Source organism: Pecten maximus, chromosome 6 (assembly GCF_902652985.1).
Source record: "Pecten maximus chromosome 6, xPecMax1.1, whole genome shotgun sequence".
Lineage (NCBI taxonomy): Eukaryota > Metazoa > Mollusca > Bivalvia > Pectinida > Pectinidae > Pecten > Pecten maximus.
Genome location: NC_047020.1, coordinates 44,613,502 through 44,633,059, shown reverse-complemented (window position 1 = coordinate 44,633,059; position 19,558 = coordinate 44,613,502). Strand labels below are relative to the sequence as shown.

Sequence of the window (19,558 nt, the reverse complement as noted above, 5' to 3'; positions counted from 1 at the left end):
GTAAAGGTCAGTACAGACGGCGTCGCAACGAGTATTTTTATAATAAATACAAAGAATCTGAAAAAAACTTATAAATATACTATGAATAAAAGTATTAAAACTTATAAATATGATGTACGAAAAAAGTTGAAATCTATGAAAAGTAAGAATCCAAGAGATTATTGGAAGCTGCTGAAAGGTAATGGAAATAGAAACCCTAAAGGAAAAATTCCTCTAGATACTTTTTCAATATTTATAAAGACCTCAACGCAAATGTTGATGATGGTATTACTGATTTACATGAAGGTCATGATGGCCCTATTAATGAATTTTTAAACTCTGATATAACCAAAGATGAGGTTGAAAAGGCTATTAGATCTATGAAAAACAACAAATCATGCTCTGATGACAATATAACCAATGAATACATCAAATGCTCTGCCTTGACAATGTCAGATTTGTATGTTAAAATATTTAATAGTATCTTTAATAGTGGCAAATTTCCCACTAAATGGCTTAGAGGTAGCATTATTCCGATATACAAAAATAAAGGCTCCCATACGGAACCAAAAAAAATATAGAAGACCAATAGCAATAGTCAGTTGTATGGGGAAATTGTTTACTAGTACAACAATGTATTCTGAACGAAAGACTAACGATATTCTCGGAGGACTTCAGCTTAATAGGTGAAAACCAGTCGAGGTTTCGTAAAAATTATTTTACGATTGATAGGCCTAATATTTTTGTTCTGTACTCGTTGATAAATCTGTCACAGATGACGAAAAGTAAATTGTACTGTATATTCGTTGCCTTTGAAAAAGCCTTCGATAGAGTATGGCGAAAAGGTCTTTGTGAATAAAATGTTAATAAGTGGCATTAATTGGAAAATATTTAATATAATTTTTAACCTGTATCAAAGCATTAGATCAAATGTATCTTTTAATGGTGAATTTTCGGATTGTTTCCCTTGTGGAAACGGCTTAAGACAGGGGGAAAATGTATCACCCTTTTTATTTAGTCTATATCTCAACGACTTAGAGTTTATGGCCCAAAATAATGTTCAGGGTCTTAATAATATCAGTACCAAATTACAAACTGATTTGAATATTTATTTAAAGCTTTTTATTATGCTGTACGCTGATGATACCTTAATTCTATCAGACTGTCCAAACGATTTGCAACTGCAATTGAATGTTTTTAATGAATATTGTAAACAATGGAAACTGAAAGTTAACATAGAAAAAACTAAATGTATTTTCTTTAGTAAAGGACGCAGATGTAATAGAGTTGGATTTCTACTCAATAATGAGAGGATAGAGTGTGTGGATAGTTTTACTTACTTAGGCACGGTTTTCAGTCGCACTGGTTCTTTTAACGAAGCAAAAAAATACAACATTAAAAAAGCCACTATAGCCATTTACGATGTTATTAAGAACGGTAGACAACACAATTTATCAGTCCATTGTCTATATGATCTATTTGACAAGATTGTTAAACCAGTTCTATTATATGGTTGTGAAATCTGGGGTTTTACTAATCTTCAATCAATTAAACGTGTATATTTAAAATGTTGTAAATTATTACTTTGAAAAACAGTACTCCAAATTACATGATATATTGGGAGTAAGGTATTACCCCACTTGCAATATCAGTTAAAACAAGACTAATATCATATTGGTCACAGTTGACACATTCTAAAGACAGTAAATATAATTTATCCCATAACTACGTTTGTTTCACAACTGATATGGCACGTGATAAAATTCGTAGCAGTGTGTTATTGTTTTTGTTTAAACACACCGCAGTGTGTAACCACTTTCTACGCCTCCGATTGGTCATTTGTGACCTCCAACGAATCTGATTGGCTAACCTCTGGCCTTTGACCACGAACTATTTTTACTACTCTCACTTATCTTCTCTTTTTTTTGCCGTCTGGCTTCAAAAGATCAGCATGGACACGTTTTGTTGATTTTTTGGGGCTCAACATAAGCATATTAAACTGGGTGAGAGGGGTCCCCGGGTGTCCTCATAGACATGTCGATTAATCTGGGGTTTGAGTCTTACGAAATATAATTTGATGATAAAATAGACGACGAAAGCGAGATATTGCATCGATTATAGGCCTAGTAGCGAATTAAACTGACCCCCCCCCCCCCCCCCCCCCCCCCCTTGATTCTAGATATGCACAGTGGATCCAGATAGCAATGAATGAATTATCAAAACAATGAACAAATGTAATACAAAATGGTTAAATCGCTGCCTCTAAATCGTAGTCATTTGAGTGAAACGGTCGCAGCATCTAACGTAACTGTTAGGCAGCTTCCCTTTTATTGGGTGCCATTCGGTACGGAACCGAAAAAAAAAATCGAAATAAAAACGAATAAACACTAGTTTTCTTATCATTCCACTTACCGTTATTACGAATATATTTATCCCAAACACAAAAAAAATAAAATCATCTTGGAACATTTGTCTCATGTCAGTAAACTGACGAGATTTCGTGTAAACACACTGACAAACGTAAACTAGGCCTACATAACTGTTAGGCTTGCTTAACACTCCAGCTCGGTTTCCGAAATATTGGTTGAAATGCACGATGTCTTGAATGAATACATCTCAGAATGAACATTTAACATCATAATAACCAGTAAAAGCATACCTACGAAATACAGGAAAGGACCGATAATATTGAATCTCACAATGATTAGTCTATAATTCAGCGGTGACGTTCAACTTCGCGATGACGGTGTCGTCTTCGAATATTTCGAGCGGAGTTATCTAAACAAGTTAACTATTAATAAATTACACAGATACAAGGACTTCCAAGCTTATATTTCGTTTTGTGAAATAATATTATTTACAAATATAGTACAGAAGATATGAGTCGTGCATCTAAAATAGGTGATAAGCTTTCGTTCATACGACCTATATTTTGTCCCGTAGTGATTTGGTTCACGGGATTTAGTTGCTACGTTGGGATAATTTGAACTTGACATGCTTACATTTGTAAGAAAAGAAGTTATGGGATAAACAAGTTCCCCTACTCGTGACGATTGTTTATCATTTTAATCCAACTCTCGTTAGTTAATTTTCTAATTTTGAAAAGACACTCGCTAAAGCTCTTGTCTTTTCAAAATTAGAAAATTAACTAACTCGAGTTGGATAAAAATGATAAACAATCTCCACTCGTTGGGGAACCTCTATATAACTTTATACAAACTCCTTTGTTACTGTCATCATATTGAAAATAGGCCTGTTACATGTGTCAGTTTTGTTAAATCTATACCTAACGAATGTGGAATGAGCTTTTTATGGAATAACCAGTTTACATCCGAATGTAATCCTGTATGGATTAGACATGTTTTTAAGCTAAGACTAAATGACCAGTACTTACAGAACTGGGAGAGTGATGTTAATAACTCATCAAAATCTATATGTTATAGAATTTTTAAAAATGATTTTAATTTTGAAGATTATTTAGATATTTTAGATGATAAAGACAGGATCACCCTTTGTAAATTTCGAACCACTAATCATAAATTTATTGTTGAAACAGGCAGATAGCACCAGATTGAATGTATTGATCGAAAATGTCCACATTGCATTAGTCAACAGATTGGTGATGAATTTCATTACTTACTTGAATCAGAGACCTATATACTTAAGAGCTTGCTGAACCATTATGTTTGCTGTTTAATAAATCTCTCCAATCGTCTTACTATCCTGACAAATGGAAAAAAGCTAATATAACCCCTATTTTTAAAAAAGGTGACAAAAGTAATACTGCCAACTATAGGCCGATATCACTTATCAGTATTCTGGGCAAGTTGATGGAACGATGTGTTTTTAAATATGTATATAACTTTCTGCACAGAACTAATTTTTTCATGAAGTCACAGTCCGGTTTTATCCCTGGAGATTCTGCTGTAAATCAATTAATTTCTATCACTAATGATATCGGTAAGGCTCTTGATAATGGTAAAGAAATTCAGGTTATATTTTGTGATATAAGTAAAGCTTTCGATAGAGTTCGGCACAAAGGGCTACTTTACAAATTGCAACGGGCGGGAATTTCTGGTAAGCTAATCGATTGGTTCAAAAATTATCTATCAAACAGACACCAAAGGGTTGTTATAAACGGGAAATCATCATCTTACAAAACAATTACAGCAGGAGTTCCCCAGGGATCCATTCTAGGACCACTATTATTTCTTGTTTACATTAATGACATTGTTAACGACATTAACAGCACAATTAAACTCTTTGCGGACGACACCACTCTTTACATGATGATAGATAATCCCATAATAACAAATCAGTTGATAAACAACGATTTAGAGAAAATAGATAATTGGGCTAACAATTGGCTGGTTACCTTTAATCCTACTAAAACAGAGTCTTTGTTAGTCAGTAAAAACAGGCCAAACCATCCTCCAGTATCAATGAACAATACAGTTGTATTAAACGTAACCTCTCATAAACATCTTGGTGTATATCTTTCTGCTGATTTTAGCTGGACTGAGCACATTAATTATATTCTAGGTAAAACTTCCAAGCGTCTAGGAATACTCAGGAAATTAAAATTCTCTCTCGACAGACACTCTTTACAAACTCTATATACATCTTTTATACGACCAATCTTAGAATATGCGGATGTCGTCTGGGATTCTTTACCACTATATTTAATTGAGAGACTAGGACATGTTCAAATAGAGGCCGGTAGAATAGTAACGGGGGCCACTAAACTTGTAAATATACAATTATTATACAACAATCTATGCTGGGAAAAATTATCGGATAGAAGGAAAAAACATAAAATTATTCAGTTTCACAAAATGTTTCACAAAATAACACCAGAATATCTCTGCTCACTTGTTCCTTCTCAACATTCAGATTTGCATGATTACAGAACCAGACAAGGCAATCAATTATTAACTGTTCATTCTAAATCAAATTATTATAAAACATCCTTTTTACCTTCAACAATCGAACTTTGGAATTCTATACCGGCAGACATCAGAAACAACCCCTCTCTGATTATCCTAAAAAAATACCTAAATAAAGACATTAAAACCCCACCATGTTATAGAAATTTTGGCACACGTAACATACAAATACTACATACTAGACTTCGTTTAAATTGCAGTAACTTGAAAGAACATTTATTTAACAGAAATCTAACGGATAGCCCTTTCTGTTCATGTGGATATATTGAAGATAATTTTCACTTTTTATTCATGTGTGAAAAATTTATTAATCAGCGTAATCAATTTGTATTTAGTTTAAATTTTGATCTGAATACTGATATTCTATTATCAGGAAACCCAGACTTGTCAAATGAAGAAAATGAAATAATAATTGAAGCTGTACATAATTTTATATTACATTCCAAAAGGTTCGACTAAATATTTATGAACTACTTAGCTTCATCGTAATTTATCCACATCCCCATCGACATCATTAATTAGCTAGTGGGGTGACACCTAAAGGAGTGTCACAGAAAGAATGAAGTGTAGTTAGGGAAGATAACTCTGGATGAGCACGAAAGATACAGAAATGTCCGTCTTGAGTTCAGAGGTTCCATGCACGAGTCCTGGTTTACATCAAAATCGTTCAATGTCAATATTTCGACCAATAAGAAGCATCAGCGTGGTTATATGGCAATGAATCCCATGTGGTTGAATTCGAATTCCCCTATTTACAAAAATGTACCATTTTGCATCCAAATCCATTGTCTAAACTTCGACCAATCGGAAGCCTTGGCAATGATACCCATGCAATGGGATTTGCAGTCCCCTAATACCAATATATACCATATACCAATGGTAATCGAAATCAAACAATATCTAAATTTTCACCAGGCAGAGGCAAATAAGTCTGCGGCGGCCATCTTGGCTGACCGATCGGAAAATAAAAGTTGCAAACCCCATGACCTTTAAGAACATTTGTGTCAATTTTTTTTAAGTGGGACACTAAATAGATTATTGGTTATCTTATAACACTGGTAACCCCAAAAACCTTTATTTCCTTTCCTTTAGCATAAATACCTTCACTTGCTCTTAATTTCCTCACTTTCACTTAATTTTCTCACCTGCACTTAATTTATTCGCGCGACATTTAAAACTCTCAAATACGTTTAAATATTAATACTGGCCAGAGGAAATTGAAGGTTTGGGGGTTACCACTGTAATAATTTTCATAATTCTTCAGTTATCTGGAATATGACACATTAATTGATTATGAGACATCAATTGGCATCTATGCAAGCATACGTTAGGGTCTCTCGTGTGTTGTTGTTCAGTGAGGTAGTCACCCACTACTATAAGGAGACCCAGCCTCAAAACGATCCTGATTGCAATATATACACGTGGTGATAAAACAACCAAACAATCAACCCTAAGTTCATCTTAGTAACAGATGTACTCGCGGTATTCTAATCGATAAATAATTACATATACGATCAAAGATAAAAACAAATGTCATGCATATCATTATGATGTCAAAATCAGGGCTTCTAGGGACCACAGAACCAAATCAAAAATAGATTGTGGGTTTTTCCCGTTTGGGCAGAAGATTTAATAGGAAGGTGAATGCATCCGGGCCTACTGATTGGATACGCCACCTCTCGATAAAATACGACCCTTTTTCAAAACCCTATTGTGGCCGTTCTATGAAAGATATAGAAAAACTAAAGATACACTTTTCTTCAGAACTATCTCTTCTTGTTATGTTTGGAGTTTCAAATTTTTGGATTGAAACGCTGATTTTTAAGGACCGGTTAAACAGAAGCTACCGGTCAAAGTGACATTTTTGGCATGGATTTAGGCATGTTTGACCCAAAATATCTCATAAATACGAATTTCCACCAGATACATCCAGACCTAGATCGAGCCGAGTTTTACAATGGTTCAAAACCCTATCAAAATTGTATGTGCCCGCCCCCCCCCCCCCCCCCCCCCAAATCGCTACAAGTAGCCGGCAAAAATCGCGAATTAGCTCATACTATCATTACGTTCCGTAAGGAACGATAACGAGTTATCGTCCCTTACTACACTTCATTCTTTACATAAATAATTTACATAATTATATATCCAAGTATTTCATTCTCCAATTAGATTGCTATAACATAGATTTATTTATATTCCACCACTGTTCATCACTTTTCACCATAATTTACCTTTTTTTCAAAATAATTATTTTCTGTTTATTATTATGAAACAGTATTTGTACCACCATACTAATCACCAATATGCCGAACCTTAGAGGGAAATGGATTAATGTAAGCTTTAAGCTTGTTTCTAAATCCCTCACCAATGTATAATTTGCAATGTATATGTACACTTGTCTTGAATATAAATAAATATTGTTTAAGCTATACTAAAGAGGTATGGTCGTTTTGCGCCTATCCTGACCTAGGCTACGTACACCGATAGCCTGGACTAAAAATACAGGTAAAATATCACGTGACCCCAGTGATTCCCACACTACCAAAATAGATCGTCATGGTCCATTGGCGCGTTGTGAACGGTTACGTTGTATGTACTCAATCAATACCATATGGAATAAAATAAAATTGACATGTTTAATATGAATTTTACACTACCCATCCATGTATGCCTGTTGTCGACGCTGCAGCTCATTTACATTTGACTTTTTTATGATACGGGGTATACTGCAGTACCGGTTAAGGTTTTACTCTCTCTTTTTTTTTATCAAAATTTTCTATCACAACATATTCATCTTTATACTAAATATTTTATAGTAGATATGCTTTTAATGTTACAAATATCTTTAAAATACGATAAAGAAAAAATAAATGGTATTAAGAAATATAATAAAATATGAAAAAGATACATTTTGGTGATTCGAACTCTAAATTTTTGAGTTGCTAATTATAAGCGATGGTTCTACTATATGAGTTATGCAGACTTATGGCATTGAAATGTTTATGTTATCAGATATAGTCAGTCTAGTTAATGCTGAATTAAAATATTTTATCAACTACGTTTTTTCAATTTTTCGGTACCAGCGCATTGGAGGACCACTTTTTAAGAATAGGATTTTAGTTGTCTTTTGGTACATAGAATAAAATAAGACATTGTAAAAGTTGGTCTTCCGATGCGCTCTATGTCAAAAAAAATGATATAAATGCGGGAAAACCCCCCTCGAAAGTTGCAAATAGCCCGATGATGCAACTTTATGGTCTTTTAATAAAATGTCCATTGTAATCAACAAACACATTTTTCGCAAATAAGAATATTTATATGTTATAGATTTAAGGTTTGTATTAAAAAAACTCAGTTTTAAACATTTTATTTTTTAATTTTGAAAACGGTCACAGTTAGGTCGAAACAGGCCAATATGCGCCATACCTCTTTAATGAACTTATGAATGCTACTAATATAAAAACACTTAAAAATTGTGTACATTTATAAGAATAATCAATAATATTATTTGTCAGCCGAGTAGATCTACCGGTGTGTCAGAGATTAGTTCCGCTTGAGCCAGCGGGTAGATGAGTTATTGACCAGCGCGTGTACTATTATCGGTGACCGCCTTAGGAAATTACCTGATGTAAGTAAAACAGTACTTCTTATCACGGACAGTTGATTCCACCGACAATTCCTTACATGAATTTATGAAACACTTATAATCGCGTATAATAATCGGTAGAATTGTAACAGTGCCGATACAAACAGAATTTCAATGTTGAAAAAGTGTGGGCGTTTACAACCGATCGTTATTAGTACATAGGTCCCTGTTGGACACAAACATGTTCTTCGAGGTATTCGATCATTTCAAGTAGGATTTTTATTGTTTGGACAAAATTTTCACTTCGTATTATTCGAGTTTTCTGAATTAAAGTTTTCCGAATTCGAGTTTTCCGAATTATTTTTACTAAGATAGAGAGAAATTAGCCGGGACTAACGAAGTACTTCGAGTTAAGAGGGGTATTCGAGTTTCCCCGAGTTCGAGTTAATGAAGTTCCACTATGATGTCCAAAAATTATGTCATATGTTATGATGACATCACAATAATTAGTGGTACTGTTTTCCTTTTTTGCATTCAGTATTTTCACCAGTTCTATCTATATAATATTTCAAATGGTTCCAATATTGTAAGAAAACTACATGTAATAATATTGCCTGGCATGCTTGTTACATGAAAAAAATGACCTCTTGTCACACACGTTGTGTTTCAGAGAGAATAAAGACTTCTTGAAATCATAAATATATTCGGGGGAGATTATAAAATATTAGGGGGAACGAAAAGCAATATTTATTCCATGCAACCATCAAAGAAAAATGTCGCAAACTGCATCAAAATCGGTTGGCCGATCGCCGAGATATCGCTGATCGAAGTACGCGATTTGCACCTGTCGGTGGTCGACTGCTGATTGGGGACTCTTCAGTCTATGACGTCACAGGCGAATATTGACCACAAGAAGATGGAATCAAACCATATCAGTTTGAGCCTTTAAGAAAATTAAATCTTAGTGAAATGGACTCTGAAATGACCGCTTGGGTAACACAGACTGGTGTATTATACCAGGGACATACATATCATACACGATCCAATAACGGTCATCACCAATAAATGTATATTAGTTAAATGTTTTACTGTTTCTTATTCCTTCCTATGAAAAGGAACACGGCATCAACATTTTTTTTAAAATAATGTGCCATTTTATTCACAAATTAATATCAAAATAAACATACCAACAATACAATAGTTCTGGATACTCTGCATGGTTTGTGATACAGGATGATACACACATACAATCTAACAAAACCCACTTTTCACGATCATTTTCATAAAATTATGTATAAGTGCTTGGCAACAATTATATACTGGTAAATATTCCACTGAAAAATATGAATGGAATTATCTTAACGTGATACAGTGCACTAAATGACCCTTGATGGTAGCTGAACAAAATCAAATGGTTGAAGTGTCCTATAACCCATAAGATCATTCTCAACATTGTACGCTGGAAGCACATATTTATATTTAATTGGATAGAACTGGGTCGGTTTAAAATCCCACTGTGAAAGTTATAACATGTATTAGATTTATAATTTTAGCACCCATTTGGAATAGTAAAATATATTTGTTAAATGTTGAATTGATGAATATATCGAGTAATAATCAAAACCGTAATTATAGTTCCTAGACTGTTAAGTAATGATAAAAGATCTACACCATACCGAATTCCTGGAGGAATTATTTTGATTTTAATTGTTTATGGACAGGGGTTAGCGCGAACGCAGACCCCCACACTAAAAAATAGCGTACCCGAGTAATCCGCATTTGGGATTATCGCAGGGTTCAGCCCGACCGGAGTGCAATGGAAGGGCCTCGACCTGAGGGAACCGCCTAGCTGATCACGGTATCCCCTGTACCAGGTAAGTATGAGTTGTTTTTATACGAATATAGTATATGAACTGATTGTAATATCACGTAGTCTAGGTGCATAAAAATTAGCATACAGTGCATATAAAAGCTAGTTAATCACAATATTTTTTATAAAACACAATAAATATTTACTAAATTACATCAAATATTACATATTTAACAATCATAAATTAACAACATATTCATATCTTCATCACATTAGTAAATATTTTTAGTTACAATAATATTGGATAACTAAACAAGGGAAGTAAATCTCTCAAATATGCCCGACTTCATAAATAAAGGGAGACAACTCCTATTTCAGGTTTGCTGGCTATCTGAAACACAAAATTACTTGATTGAAAAATCGGAAAATAAAATTTAATCTATGCATTTAATTTTTAGATCAGATTATGAATACTGAAGATCTTTTATAATAAAATAAATATCATAGAATTTGAATGTCTTATCTCAGACCATAGAAATCTTGTGTACATATTATATCGATACATATGAAACGAATGAATGTAAATATTGTGATTAATAAACGATCTGTAGCTGTATAGTCTTGCTCAAGTCCTTGAATATGTATGTGTTTGTAAGAGCGATTCTGATTGGTTGATTCCATCCTGGCCGAGGGTATAAATAGAGGCTCCATCAGACGGGCAAGTTCAGTTGTTCGGTTGTTCTCCAACTTGCGCGGATGAAGGAACACTCAGCGTTACAAAAAAAGGTAAATAAAGGTAAACAGTGACCGAGCTGAATAAGTTTGGGCCTAGCTGCATAAGTTAGGGTTGCACTGTTGTACCAGTATCACGTATCGTTACAGGGTATCACAGTACAGGGCGACGTACTGTGTTACGGTGACTGTGACAGGTACCGAGACAAGTGTTTGCCGTGTTTTGGTAAACGGGTGACTTGGTCAAAGGGTGTCTCGGTAAAGGTACGCAGTCACGGTGTACGTGTGTCGCGGTCAAGTTGTCGTGATCACCTAGTGTTGCGGTACAGGGTGTACGGGTGTAGGTACATTGTGATACAGTTGGTTTATCTAGGTAATAGGTTGTATTCAGGCTATCATAGTGTTAGATATTTACCAGGCGTAAATTAGGTAATTGTTACATATATATTGAAGTCAGGTAGACTAGCCATTGTTTTGTATATATTGTCGGCAATGTTTATGTTTTCTTACAACAGTTAGAGATATATTGGGTCCAAGATGGAACTTGGTAACGGACTGTAGGCACGCAACCGTTACACATAGAACCAGGTCCTTGAAACGAAGTAAAATTGCTGAGTATATCATTTAATTATGTTATATAGGTTTCAGTTCGAACAAAGAAGACCCCAGATAGTTACAGGGCGACAACTCTCGTGTCATGTCTGTGAAAGGTATTTAGATTAATGATAGATTCGTGTCAAGTCTGTGAATGATAGATTAACTAAGCAAGCTGGTGGAATCTTATTTCTTCCGCTCAAGTGGGAGGTCTTAAGAGAAATTCTACCACGGAAATATTTTCATGTTACATTCATTTATTTCTTTATAATTCTTAAAGAGGAAAACACTTCGAAGTTAAAACAAGTAAAAAGGCTTTGTATGTATTACATGCACATATTTAAAATGTTTCATTACGGATAGATATTTAGTTAAAATTGTTTGATGCACATGTGGTGCCAATTTAATGAGATGCTTGTGAAACCTGGGGTTAGAAAGATAGAACAATTATAGAAGAAATACATTTACAGTATGGTAAAGGATTTTAATACACGCAGTAGTACGCCGAATCACATGGTATACTGTGAATTGTGCAGGTTTCCTTTAGAAATTTAGATAAAAACAAGAATGATTTTACATTGACCTAAACTTATGTAAACGAAATTATCTACTGCTCATATTGATGTATAAGTTCCATCAGTATTAAAACTATTAAAGTTATTATGTGTCCAAGACATATTAACAAATATATACTGGGTTTATTGGTATGTGGACACTCTTGTCATATTATACAATTGATATAAAATATGTAAAAACCATCATTAAGCTTAGATTACAAGATTAATTTATTCAAAAATGGTTTCATGGTTTTGAAAATTCATCGCGATGACAAATCTACTCCATAAATCTCAGTTTAATTTTGAGCCATACCTATTAAAACCTAATCATAACGAGAGAATGTTTTATATGTAATTCAGAACTTCTAATTTAAAGCTTTCTATAAGAACAGGGAGATGGATTAACGTTCCTCGCGAGGGAGGGCTATGTCCTGTATGTGAACTGTGTTAGTGATAAATATCATAATTTATTTGAGTGTAATAACTATGCTGTTCTAGTATTACGACAAATATATATACTAAGCTATTTCTATGTTATTCCCAATCTTATCAAAATGAAAGGAAATGTTCACCTTATGTAATACTGCTGTGTTGAGTAAAATATAAAAAAACATTGATTAAGAAACTACACGTTCAGACAAACATTTTGGTGTATTACATGACTACATATAAGCAGAATTTTTTAGATATTAATTCGTGTTTGAAATTCAACATTTATTTCCAAATAGATGGCCCTTAAGCGTTGAGCAGCACTATTTGACCAACCGACTTTTTATTTGAATTTTAAATCTGAAGGATTTCCCACCTCAATATAGGTATTATTTTGTTTTACTTATGATAAACTCTTGTGAAATTTTTGCATACTATTAAAAAAGTAGTTGTATGAATAAAATCAACAACATTATATCTATCTTTACCATGTAAGCATGCGTCATACATGTTTGTTTGTGGCAGATTATGAATAATTTTACGAGTTTCTGTGTTTCATCACGTGCCATTGGATATCTAATCACATTAAATATACCTTTACCTCCTTCCTGAAAATATCTAAAAATATTTAAAGTAATACTGTGACTCTTATGGCATTTCTAACATTAATTTACTGATTTTCCTTCAAATTAAACTGTATGCGTGTATGTATTTTTAAAAAGCCTGTTCAGTGGGGATCTTATTCTTTATACAGATTTTATAAGGTTAATAATCTACATGTAAATTGTATAATCGCCATATATGTATGTGAGAGATAATCTTACTACTTATAGGAGTTTTGTCAAACATCACACAATTATATAACAGAGGCCTATATAATAACAATATGGGTCTCTGATTATAATCAGCGTTTACCTTTACAACTGTTTTAACTTCCGGGAATTATACTTAACTACCGACATTTATTGTATTATTGAAGGGAGATGACGTGCGTACGTGCCGTTTGTGGACGAAATCTGATTGTTGAAAGATTGAAAGATATGTTTGTGGCATTTACACGCCAAAATGGGCAACATTTGTTGACGAATGTGTTCATCAAATATGAACCTCGCTGGACGAATGATGCGTTTGTCAAATATGAACTGTTTGTTACCATAACTAAGTAAGAGTTACTTCCCTTGCATCATCAGAGAACTGTTGCAGTTACTTGAAATGGGTTTTTGTCGGCTAGATACGGCTGTCTTGGGTTCCTCGTTCGGACAACACACAACTTCCACAATGTAGAATTATTATAGTTTTGTAATTATAAGCTTGGCCACTGCATTGTTCCCAGGGTCAATTTCTTAGTGCACTTGATGAACTTTGTTCATTCCGGAATCAATGTTGATCAAGTAATCAATCAAATTATATAACATGTCTTCATTATATAAGATATCTGATATACTTTTCTTAATAAAACATCTTATATATTATCACGAAAATTAAAAGAGAGACAACTGTATCTTATAAAAGATTTAGTTACTTTGATGATATATATATAAATACGTACGATCCCCTGTGGTCTGGGTCTCTGTATGAAAGGAGTCGGACTTCCCATATCAATTGTAACGAAACCATGTTGTCTGAGTCTCTGACTGAAAGGAGTCGGACTTTCCACATCAATTGTAACGATCCCCTGTGGTCTAAGTCTCTGACTGAAAGAAGTCGGACTTCCCATATCAATTGTAACGAACCCCTGTGGTTGAGTCTCTGACTGAAAGGAGTCGGACTTTCCATATCAATTGTAACGAACCCCTGTGGTCTAAATCTCTGACTGAAAGGAGTCGGACTTTCCATATCAATTGCGCTCTATTTCATGTAAATTAAAGATTGATCTTTTTTATAATTATGAAAACGAAATTAATGAAAACTTTATTGAATAAAAGTGCAATGCTAGGTACTAGATTTATTCAAAACATTACTACATGGACCTATATTTCGGACAGTTGACATCATTATAGGGGCCGAGTTGTTAAGGTGTCCCGACACTTACTCAAAATACTCAAATACACTCAGATATACTCAAATACACTCAGATATACTCGAATCCACTCAGATATACTCAAATACACTCAGATATACTCAAATGCACTCAGATGCGCGCATGTGGGTTAATGTTGCGTCCCATTTCGTTGCTCATTAGTGTATTCATGTAAAATATACATTGTTGTACATTGTTGCAACTTGTACATTCCGATGACGTCACATTGTTTACAGATCCTGTATATTGCCGGCACTGCCTGATACGAAAGCTTCATTCTGTATTTTTTAGTGTTTTGGTTAGTTTTCTTTTATTTCAATTAATCAGGTATGGTAAAACAACCTCAATCAATATGAGGTGTGAATGTAGTTTTAAGAAAAAACGGCATGTTGCGCAAAATACTTCAACTTTCACTTTGTCAGTGCATCCGTGATCGCGGCTTAGATCGACTGTCATGGCAACGACGAGGACGGTGGTTTTACCACAGTGTCGAATCCACAAACTTGTTTGTACAACCGAAAACTTCTAACTTATACCTTATATCTTTGTAAATCTTCTGTAAATAATTAATTGAATTAATTGCGATCCATTGCATTCGTCTATCAACGTTTATTCGTTTCTATATGCCGATTTCGATACCTAAAACACTGAAGAGTTCCAATATTGAAGCGTGAACATTAACACTTGCTCTATAAATCGTCCAAGAGCACCCGACTACCCAAAATTAATACTTATGAAACGGACAAGAGCGTGAAGGTAATTGTACGAGAACAACGAAAAGTGCTGTACATTCTTACGAAAATGACAAACATCGTCAAAATTATAAAAAAAAGTAGTCAATTAATCAGCACTTAGATATAAATGTACTCAAATACACTCAGATGTACTCAAATAGACTCAGATATACTCAAATAGACTCAGATATACTCAAATGCACTCATATGTACTTAACTACACTCAGATATACTCAAATACACTCATACACTCAAATATACTCAGATATACTCAAATACACTCAGATATACTCAAATACCCTTACATAATACTCAAATACACATATAATTTACTCAAATACCACTATTTTGTGTGAATGGACCAAATTATATGTTCCTCGATGTCATAATGTATTGTATGTAAAATATTAGGGGTTAGTTTGACTGGGAAGTATGTTAATTAAAGATGTATTTTGATAATAATCCGAATTTTTAATTAATGCTGGCACTATGTGTTCACCACCATTACATTAATGTGATGTCATCTGTCACTTAAGTGTCATTAATGTGATGTCATCTGACACTAGTGTCATTATGTGATGTCATCTGGCACTAGTGTAATTAATGATGGCACTATGTGTTGACCACCATTACAATAATGTGATGTCATCTGGTACTAGTATCATTAATGTGATGTCATCTGACACTAGTGTCATTATGTGATGTCATCTGGCACTAGTGTAATTAATGATGGCACTATGTGTCCACCTCCATTACAATAATGTGATATCATCTGGCACTAGTGTCATTAATGTGATGTCATCTGGCACTAGTGTCATTAATGTGATGTCATCTGGCACTAGTGTCATTAATGTGATGTCATCTGGCACTAGTGCCATTAATGATGGCACTATGTGTTCACCACCATTACATTAATGTGATGTCATCTGACACTAGTGTAATTAATGATGGCACTATGTGTCAACCACCATTTAATAATGTGATGTCATCTGTCACTAGTGTTATTAATGTGATGTCGTCTGGCACTAGTGCCATTAATGCTGGAACTTTGTGTTCACCACCATTACAATAATGTGATGTCACCTGGCACTAATGTCATTAATATGATGTCATCTGATACTAGTGTCATTAATGATGGCAATATGTGTTCACCACCATTACAATAATGTGATGTCATCTGGTACTAGTGACAGACACAGTTGAGTTTTTGTTTTAGAGGCAAGTGTGTAACGTACACACGTACGTAGTGTAACGTTCGGTCTGTTGTCATATTTACTGAAAACTATAAGCATATGATGCGATTGAATCAATGGTTAGGATTTTTTTTGTGATATGTAGTGATTGCAGAGTCACTATTTATAGTTCATCAGCTTAAACCTGTTGATAAATCACACTTGTATCAATCCATCGAAATGGGTCCGAAGGGGATAACGCTAAGAAAGCATTTCGGTTTGTGGGCTACAACATGCACAGGACCATGCTTTTTCGCAACGGATAATATTGAAATGTTTATTTAGTTTTTGTTTTCTGCTTGCATTAAAACCTCACAATTAAAATTTGTAGTTTTTATAGGCACCAGGCAATATAAAGTTGTTCTCGCTGAATAAAAAAAAATCCACCATGTGTGTTATCTTCTGTATGTAAATTTCTCCCAGAATGCACTGGGATCAAGGTCAAATATATGCAAAGAAGATTATAATGTTCAAAAGTTCATAGCTTCTTGGCTTCAATTTTTGACGTTACAAAATTATTTTTTTATTTGTAGGTCTTAAATAGGCATATATATATATGGACTAGATTTTATATATTGTCACAATAACAACAATGTATTATACTCTGTCGGAGGTGCAGCATCTTTAATGTCTGGTTAATTTTTCGGCATAGCCGTCTAATTTTGTTTTGGCTCCGGATATGACGCGACAGGCGGCGTTTCTGGTCAAGATGAAGTACGTGATTGGTCAATGTAGCGGTCAATGCAAAATGCAGGTATACAGTTAAAAACGAAAGAAGGTAAAAGGGACCTCACGGTAAACCAATATTTATTTTGTATTTTCTATCATATTATTGGGTATATCTTTTAAAAAAATAATCTTCTGAACAATAACCATTTGAATTTGATGATGTATGTACATAAAAACATCAATTGTCAATTATTAAAAGGTTATCACTCTGAATATGCAAATTTTGTGACACATACGATAAACGCATGGACACAACAAACTAAAACACATGGAATTAAAAATGGCTTCCAATGTGAACCGACTGCGGTTGGAAACGATAACAGCTTCCGCAATGAAGAGAATAATAGGAAAATGGGTCAAACACAATCCTAGAATTAAACTTGGGAAGCAGTACAATAGATTGTAACAGTTCAAACATGAAAACAGCAGCAGGTCATGACAATCTCGGTAATATTTACACAAACTCGGTAATATCAACACAAACTCGGTAATAGTTCCACAAGCTCGGTAATATTTACACAGTTTGTACCAGTATATCGCTACTGTCACTATACTATATGAACAGTGTTTACACTTATTTACACATAAATATGTGTGCCGTAATATATACAGAACTAACCCAGAATATAGATATCGCCTTGTAAACTATCGTCTGTTTGTGTTGCCACGATTTCAAAACAGTCACGTAATGATTTAAAAATAATTTCCGTGCTAAATTATGAGGGAGATTCCAAACTAAATCGAGTGGTCAAGCTGGACATAGGGATTGACTGTGAACATTGGGACAGCACAGAAACATACTAGTAACTGGAAAGGAACAAAACGTGTACATTCAGTGAAAATTGCAACGTTTTTAAGGTCATGTCCCTTTTAAATTGAATGCAAGCTGAATAAGTGGATGCATCTATTCAAATGACACATTTGCAGTCCTATTATCACCAAAAATGATTCAAACTGATATAACCCAGTGGACACAAAACGTTCGGAGAACGTCCGGAAAACGTCCTATTCAGGTCACAACGTCCGGGACTTTCCTACAACGTTGTGAGAACGTTTTATGTCAAACGTTAGTGCAACGTTAGCTTTTGACGTTGTGACAACGTTGTAACAAGGTTTTAATGCAAACTTTGTGTATTTGTTGTTAATTTTAAACGGCTTGCAAGTTTACATAAATGCCAAAAACATACCGAACAAAAACATCAAATTTTATGATAAAGATAAATTTAATTATCTAATTTGCTCGAAATTTTATTTGTCAATAATGAATATGTTTAGATTAGTTTAAAAGCAACCTACGTCGCCTATAATGTGCCCTAATGATATAATATCGATCATTGATCCTTTCCTGATCCAATTTTGCTGTAAGACCTCCTTTAATACAAATAAATGTGATCAAACGAACTTACAAGGTTACGATAACAAATCGGTGTTACCTCCCTTTATTTTGCAATATATATCCGCCAGGGGGCAATGCAAACATTCGCATTCATTTCAAAAACATTTTTTTAAACGACTTTAATTTCAGTTTTAACTGCATGAAAATATCTTGTTTTGGTTGAAACCGTTGCAATTATTTTCGGGAAAAGAAATAGATAGACAGAAGAAAAAAGAGTATTGATATTTGCGCGGTAATTTTAACTTCCGGTTCTTTGTTCTGCAAACACACGTGGGCCGTACACACACACATTTCAATCGGACTGCTGACTTGCTATATTGGATTATGTATTTGCTTTCAAAATAACATATGGAATCAGCTTTCTTCCGGAATACAGATCAGTAATTCAAGGTAAGTTCTATATGATTCGTATTTTGTTAATTACACTGCGTTTGATTTTGACTTGTGTTTATTTACAAACAGATCGGGCATGCTATGATTTATCTTCACGTACGTACATGTACGTACAACGGATGTACGTTTTTGGTATCACCGGGCATAAGTTTAGTTTCACGCATATTTGTTAACCGAGCACGTTATGATATATTGCCGAAAAATTTACGGTATATCAATAATAATTGTTTGATTGTTTTTCTATTTACAGATTAAATGGTGATAACTGGTGTTATGTATATGGTGTTACTGGTCTGTAAGATATCTTATAGTATTATGGTCTAAGGGGAAATAACTCCATTCCGGATATTGTTGTTTATTTCTAATTTTGTTTTATTAGTTTGTACTTGATTTTATAGTTGATAATGGCGATATCCGGTTT

At 34.1% G+C, this 19,558-nt stretch overlaps 1 protein-coding gene and 1 non-coding gene across 2 annotated transcripts in view; one reads left to right on the top strand and one right to left on the bottom strand.

Annotated features, from left to right (window-relative positions):
- LOC117330205 (piggyBac transposable element-derived protein 5-like) overlaps positions 1-19,558 on the top strand; it is a 51,327-nt gene that overhangs the window by 28,937 nt on the left and 2,832 nt on the right. The gene's annotated exons all lie outside the window — the stretch shown is intronic.
- On the bottom strand, positions 10,230-10,393 carry LOC117330237. Its single transcript, XR_004533311.1, has one exon. It is a non-coding gene; the product is annotated as a U1 spliceosomal RNA (small nuclear RNA).